The sequence below is a fragment of the Lonchura striata genome, chromosome 10, assembly GCF_046129695.1.
Source record: "Lonchura striata isolate bLonStr1 chromosome 10, bLonStr1.mat, whole genome shotgun sequence".
Classification (NCBI taxonomy): Eukaryota; Metazoa; Chordata; class Aves; order Passeriformes; family Estrildidae; genus Lonchura; species Lonchura striata.
The window spans coordinates 17,563,784-17,570,952 of NC_134612.1; the positions used below are offsets into that span (position 1 = coordinate 17,563,784).

The following is a 7,169-nucleotide window of genomic DNA, read 5'->3' on the forward strand; positions in this document are numbered from 1 at the left end:
CTCCATCCCTGCAGGTTTTAAGAGTAGGTTGAACTACAATACCTATCTTTATTTGGAGAGCTGGTGAAGGGTTTGCCCAGAGTCCTTTCCCTGCTGTCTGTGCTGGTGGGACTTAGGCTGGCCAAGCCTGCTGGGCTTTGGTTTTCCATGCAGGAACACTTTGCTGGGAGTCAGGCAGCTTGATGAAGTACTGGTAGACGTTTTTAGAAAGTTGCAGTATTCCTCACAAATAAATCACATCTTTACAATCAAAAATGGAAGTGATATTTATAGTATTGGATAATTTTCCCTTGAAATATTTTCTGCATTTTTCAATGGAATTTTTGGTGGTGGGGGCATTAAAAGTCAGCATTTTCATAAGAAAAGAAACAAAACCATTTTCCAACTTTTTTTCCTTTAAAGTCAGCAATTTGGATTCCAAATTATATATGGGGATTTAGACCTCTTCCTTGCACAGATCATTTTACCACAGTAATTTTTTATTAAGGTTACTGTTTCCATAATAATGGCTACCCGTTGATTCCAAAATGAAAATATCACTTGCAGATCTCCTAATAAGAATACGGTGTTTCATAATATTTCTTTAGTTTTATTTCATTTTGTGCTTATTTACTATGCTTGGGAAGATGACTCCTAGAAAACAAAACTCCACAGCCAGCCTTCTCCTACAGTCAAGAACTACTCACCTAAATTTTACATTTAAATTAATCAAGACCAAGAGAGAAAGCAATCTGTCTGCAGGTTTAAAAAGACTTTCAATGTTGGACTCATTTCATCAACAGGAAAGGGTTTTTTTCCAGACAAAAAGCCCAAGAGGTGTAAAAATGGATTTCCATTTCTGTCATGACTGAATTTGAGGAGAACAATCCATGAATGAGAAAGAATTGTTCTGCTGAGGGAAGAGGCTGCTGCCTATTAGCAATCTGGGCTGCTGTAGTCCAGGGAGATAAACTGGAGAGGAAACACTTCATTTATTGAGAGACAGGATTGACTGTCTGTGAATGCCTTTAGACAAGATAACAATTGAACCTTGCTTCTGTGCAGCTCCTCTGTTCCTACAGGGCACAGAACATCCACGGGCTCTCTCTCACTGCAGAAAGGAAGAGTAGCCTAAAACACAGAACAATACAGAGAAAGAAAGGGCAGCCAGGATAAAGCCCTGTTCCGAGAAAGAACTCCAGTTTCTTGCCAAATCAACCCTTTTGACACTCTGGCCCAGGTCCCAGTTTTACTCCTGGCCATTTTCTGACATTGTCTCAAACCCAGGTTTTGCTTTGGACCATTTCAAGCAATGTCCCTCATCATGCTGAAGTTTTTCTCTTTGAACAAACCCTCCATTCTTCTTCTCCTCCCCTTAGCAAAATATTTTCCACCCTTCCACGTCAAACTCTGGATATTTGCCTTTGGAAAGTTGGAGAGTAGAGCAGATGGAAGGAAGGGATCAAACTCAAAACCATGGAGTCACTTCCATGTGGTGGGAAGCTCAGCAGGACAGGGGTGATGGGTAAAAAGAAAGAGGACACTTAAGAGGATGGCATAAGGGTATTGGCCTTTTTTAATCACATTGAAACATTGGCATGATTTGCCCTAATTTCTATGCAAAATATGTATCTCTGGTGCTGAGGCGAGACAGGTTGTCACATATGTGGAACAAGCAAGGTAGAGATGCTGGCAGAGAACACTGCTGAAGGATCAACATTAGCATATTGGCATTTGGGCTGATGCCTTATCTTGGGCTGACTTCTGAATGAAAAGTAATTCCAGGTACTCTCCCTCTCCTGGTCTGTTACTTTATTATTGAGATTGACTTTTGTCCTGTTGAGCTCTGCCTTCCCCCACTGAGTGGTCAGAGAGGCCAAGTCCTGCCCTGGGGAGAGGAGGGGGCAGTGGTGGAGGCACAGCCTTGTCTCCTGACAGCACTGGTGGCTACTGAGGCACAGTGGTGGCTGATAAGAGACAGAAGGGGAGCAAAAGAAAGGCCCAGTGACGAATTTGGCACAGGCAGAAGTGCTATCCAGGCATGCAGGCTGGCAGTGCTGGAGTGCACAGCCCAGATAACAAAGCATCGTCCTGGTGCAGAGCCTGAGACTGCCTCCCCCATGATGTCAGGGTGCTGCTGTCCCCTCTGTCACTGCCCAGCATCCCCAGCCCCAGACATGGCTTCACGAGGTCCAACTGCTGCTCCAGCTCTGAGTCCCTCTCTCCAGCCCCCCATGATGTGTAGACAACATTCCTCCCTGCTGACAGCTCTCCCCGTGAGATTCTGCTTCTACAAAGGGCTCTTCTCCATCCCACCTTTAAATAAAGAAGAGTTCCATTAAATACTATAAAGTATTTATTGGCCAATGGGTAAAATGAGTGGGTTTCTTTATGGCTGCAATGATCATTAATGAAAGTTTAGGGTCCCTGTTGGGACCATGGAGCAGAATAAATGACCTCTTGCTAGTCATCATCTCCCTGGTTTCTAGGACTCTGCACCAGAAATGATCCAACTTCATTTAAGGAAAATCAAATTAAAAACAGATTAAAGTAAAAGCACCTCATGCCCCTGTTCTGATTTAACTGTGATGAAAAACAGACCATGGAGTAACTTTATAATGGGAGGAAGCTCATTTAAATATTCCCCTCCCAACAGAAAGAGATTTAAGAATTAAATGAATGAGGAGATTTTCCTTTTAATGAGATTAGCCTTTTATAATTGCTCATTATAGACCACTCCAGAGATTTGGAAGAAAAAAAAGTTATACAACATACCTGGAAAACACTGCATTAGAAACCAGCCAACCCTGCCCCTTCACCATCACTTCCAAAAAGTGAAATTCAAACTAGTTTCTACTTACAAGTCACTCATCTCAAGTGGCTCCAGCTCCTCCAGATCCTCTCTGCAATTACTGGCTTTGTAAAGAAAGTGAAACAGAGTTTTGAGATTAGCAAGCCTTAATACATTTGCTAAAAATTCTCCCCCTTTCCCATGGAAACACATTTATTTTTGACTGTCAGCTGTCTGGCAAAGCCATGTGATTTCATTTCATCTTTCCAAATTTCAGTCCTACCTAAAATAAAGGCTGGGCAGAAGCTGCCCCTTTTGGCTTGGAAATGCTGGCCTGATTCAGAGGCACTATGGGGAGGTTAGACCAGAATTTTTTGTCTGAACCTAAAGAATTTGACTCTGAATTCCCATCTTTGGGCTGTACAATAATACCAGAGTAAGGACACATACACATGTATAGTTTCATTCACGTCTGACTGTGATTTATGTTTAGTGTCAGGCTCTTCAGCTCTCAGCTGAAACGAATACTCAGGGCAGGATTTTCTGACAAAGTGGGACTGGGCAGCTGTTTGCTCCATTCCTGCTGACAGCACCAAGCAGTAAAGGAGATAAATGGCTCTCTTTGTTTCCTCCATGTGCTGGGTATTCACAGCAATCAAAGTCTTGCTGCTTCTTCTTATCTCTTCACCTGCAGCGGCTGCAATGGATGAGCATTTGGCCATGCTGGTATGCAGGGCTGCAGGATGGATTTGCACCTTTCCCACTGGGGCCCCAAGATGCCTTTCCCATCTGTTCCATTGGGGTGTGAAAAGCTACTAAATGCAGGAATATACTCCATTCCCTGCAATCTGGCTGCCTTGGAACTGGCCACGTCCTGCTCTCCCTGCAGTCAGAGGGGAGATGGGCACTTCCAGAGGATGTTTTGCTCCATTCCAGGAAGGGGTTTCAAGGCAGATGGGATGATGACGTGGCATACACCACCTTCTCCTGTCCTCTCTGCAGGGCCAGCTCAGAGCAGATTCCTCATTGTCAGCGCCTGAAGTCCAGATCCTGGACCAGGATCCACTTGGTTTTGAGAAGGCACAATTGAGTGCAACCACACAGGCCCACTGGCTGTGACACTGGCAGCTCAGGCTGGGTGACCACAGCCATGCCCTGGAATGCTCACAGGGAATGGCCAAACCAGCTCAGTGAGGCCATCAGCCATTTGGCACTCAGCACTGGTCAATGTGGCTGCTTACCTGGCTGCCAGAGCTGCTCAGCCCTTTTCTGTCAAATCATTTGGCTCTCAAGGCAATATTTTATTCCAGTGTCCTTTTGTTATCAGAAGGCAAGTCCATTTCTAGAGCTGTCAGTATTCGTTTACTTTGATTTATATTTCCTTTCCATATTTGCCAAGCCAAACAGACACAGTTTTCCAAGCATCTGGCTGCATTACCTTGCAAATCTGTGCTGGTACCAGAACCAGGCAGAAAGGGAAAAGTGTCATTAATGAACCCAACCTCTCATTCCCATCCACCCACCATCAGATACCGTCTGCTCCCTCCCATCTCACCAGGGCTCTGGCGATAAGAGGAATTCAGCCTAACTTTGGCCTTTAATGCATACAAATAGGTTTTATGTTAATATTTGCAAATAGCTTCTCAGAGGAGCAAGATATTTCCCAAGCCTCCCATCTTCTGGAGTTCTCCAGGCAATGGAGTGGGACAGATGAAGCCATCAGCACAGCCCAGGGATGAAGTCAGAGACAGAATCACAGATATTCTGCTTAAATCTGCTTAAATGATGGGGCATTTAGCAGCCCTGTGAGGTCCTGGCATTCCAGAGCACTCTGTGGGCAGCCTCCTGAGTGGACCTGGGCAACTTTATCCAGTGAATCAAGAGGGGTGTTTTTGTTGAAAACCAGACCTTCAGGAGGGACAGATGTATTTGAGAATTCAGGTCAAATGCAGCAAAGACTCTTATTGGAGACAAAAGGATGGTGTTTTGAGACAGAATGTCAAAACATATTCTCTCTTTCTCCCCGCATTACAAAGTGGTTTTTTTTTTCTTCAAAAATTGCCTTAATTTTCTGGAGTCATTAAACAAAAGACAAGAAAATCCATCTGCACAGGACAGAGTGAAGATGAGGGCTGACTGGAACCCACATTTTCCTATCTTTGCTTTTACATGGGCAGCACGTAGGGCTCAGTGAGAAAGGCTGCTGTCATAAAGAAGAAAAATAACCCCTTTTAATCTCACCCAGATCATTCTGCACAGACAGACACTGACCTTCCCACACTGTTAGTGATACAGCTCCACACCTGGAGCAGGTAAGGATGGAGTAGCTGGGACAACATCCTGCCAAAGACCCTGTAGCTAAGGCTCCAGGGTGTCCATACAGGCTGAGTTTGGAGGCTCCAGATCACCCCTTTTTTCAGGCAAAGAGAAGAAATTGCCACGTTCATTGCTGGGTTGGCAGTGTCCTAGCCCCTGCCCTGCTCCCTTAGGTCACTGCCTGGAGACTGATAGCTGCTGCCCCAGCCCCACTGCATGGCAGAGGAGAGCCTTTCACACCTCCCATGCCATCACCCTGGCACCATCTACGCCTGCCAGAGATGTGGAAATTAAAATAATAAACAAAGCAAGCAACACTGCATGTAGAGGCTAATGTACCATAATGCTCTGAAACACGGGCAGCTGCTGCCTCATGCTGAGCACAGAGGATGTGTTTGAAAAATATATCTTCCTTCAACAGCAGTTATTTCAACATTAGCTTTCTCTTTTTTTACTTCACATAAGACATTTACTTTCCCCCAGCTCATAATCTCCATATGGAGGAGAGCAGAGGGCAGTGGGGAAAGGCAGAGAAATTACACTTTTTAACACAGTGGGATTTAAATCATAGGAAAACAAATGGAATTTAACTGCCTGGCTGAAGTCACATTCGTGTTGTGGGTATTTATGGCAATCATCACTAACAACAGGAAGAGATTAGATATTGCTGAGAGCCTGAGTGCTGGCTGGGGAGCAGGGACTGGCTGTCAATGTGTGTGATCTCAAAAGCAAGGACAGAATGTGTGCCTGTTCACACACATCCCTGCAAGTACCCATGTGTGCTTGGTCCCTGTATTCAGTGGCCATTCCAGAAAGGTCTTTGCTGGGCAACATCAATTTCACACTTTAATCTCAATTTCCACCTGAGATTTAATGAAGAAAGGGGAGTTCATTCTATTGGATCTGGCAGAGAGTGACTACAAGATTAACTCCAAATATAGATGTGGGTGTACGCTGAACGTCTCCACCAGCAGAGATGTGTACTCATTTTCCAGCTAAGAGTGAGTCCAAATAGGAACTGTAATGGATATGGAGAGCCTTCTGAGATTGGAAAGGTGATTTATCCCAGATCTGAGAGTGTGCTGTTTGTCTAGTTGATGCATGCAAACACTGCTTAGGATGCACAATGTGTTGTACAGTCAGAGAACACCACCTCTAGCAACTGCCCCAGGCGCCAGGTGAGCACACAGCATCCCTCACCTTGTCCCTGTCCCCATGATTGGAATGGGTCAAGACCCAGATTACCCTTTTCCTGAAATGTAGGTTTGATCAGAGACACAGCAGCACCTCAATACTGACTGCTGGTATTTTACTAACCTGAGCATGTCCCCCAGCCAGCTGAGCTGAACCCTAACGGGTCAGTTCCCCAGCAAAACCATCTCATCCTTACTCTAGGAAAATAAACCACAAACAGCCAGAACCACTGCATTGTTTCAAAGGATAAAATTCACTCAGAAATCCCCCTCTGCCAATTCCCAAGCAAACATGTCCATATTAATAAAGCAAAGTGCTCTCACCCAGAACAGCTCCGGCAGGGAAAAGCATTTTAATGGACTGACTGGGAGGGAAAATTGACTTGCAAGAAGAAGAGTCCTGGCTGGCTCCCCTGAGCCTGGGCAGGGGCACGGTTTAGAGACCTGTTTTAATCAAATTGCTTTTAAAAAGCAGAAAGGGAAAAGCTCTCTGACAAATTTGACCTTTGGGCACCTCAAAGATGAGGACACAAAATGTATTATACACTGGCTCAGAGGAAAGAAAATAGGGTGGGAATAGATGGAGTCTCATCTTGGGAGTGGAAAGTAAAGGAGGGAAGAGGACAGACAGATCATCTGCTGGCTGGTGGTGTTGGATTCAAACCCATCTCAAGGCTCTAGATAGGACCCATAAGTCATCCCCAGTGGGAGCAGCATCAGCATCCTCTTGGCCAGCTCCCTGCTGTGATCTTACTCTGCTCTTGGGTTTATTGGTGTTGGAGGCTCTGCAAGGAAAGACAACCATGAGAACTCACTGCACCTGGGGGGAACCAAACAAAACAATTAGCAAAAACATAATGGAAAATAAATTAAACTTACACCAAAGGAAT

The 7,169-nt window shown here is 45.0% G+C and overlaps 1 long non-coding RNA gene across 1 annotated transcript; it reads right to left on the reverse strand.

Annotated features, from left to right (window-relative positions):
• Window positions 1-952: 952 nt before the first annotated feature.
• Window positions 953-2,899, reverse strand: LOC116183974 (uncharacterized). Its single transcript, XR_004148692.1, has 2 exons — window positions 2,841-2,899; window positions 953-1,110 (listed from the first exon to the last, which is right to left on the reverse strand). It is a non-coding gene; the product is annotated as an uncharacterized LOC116183974 (long non-coding RNA).
• Window positions 2,900-7,169: the final 4,270 nt, after the last annotated feature.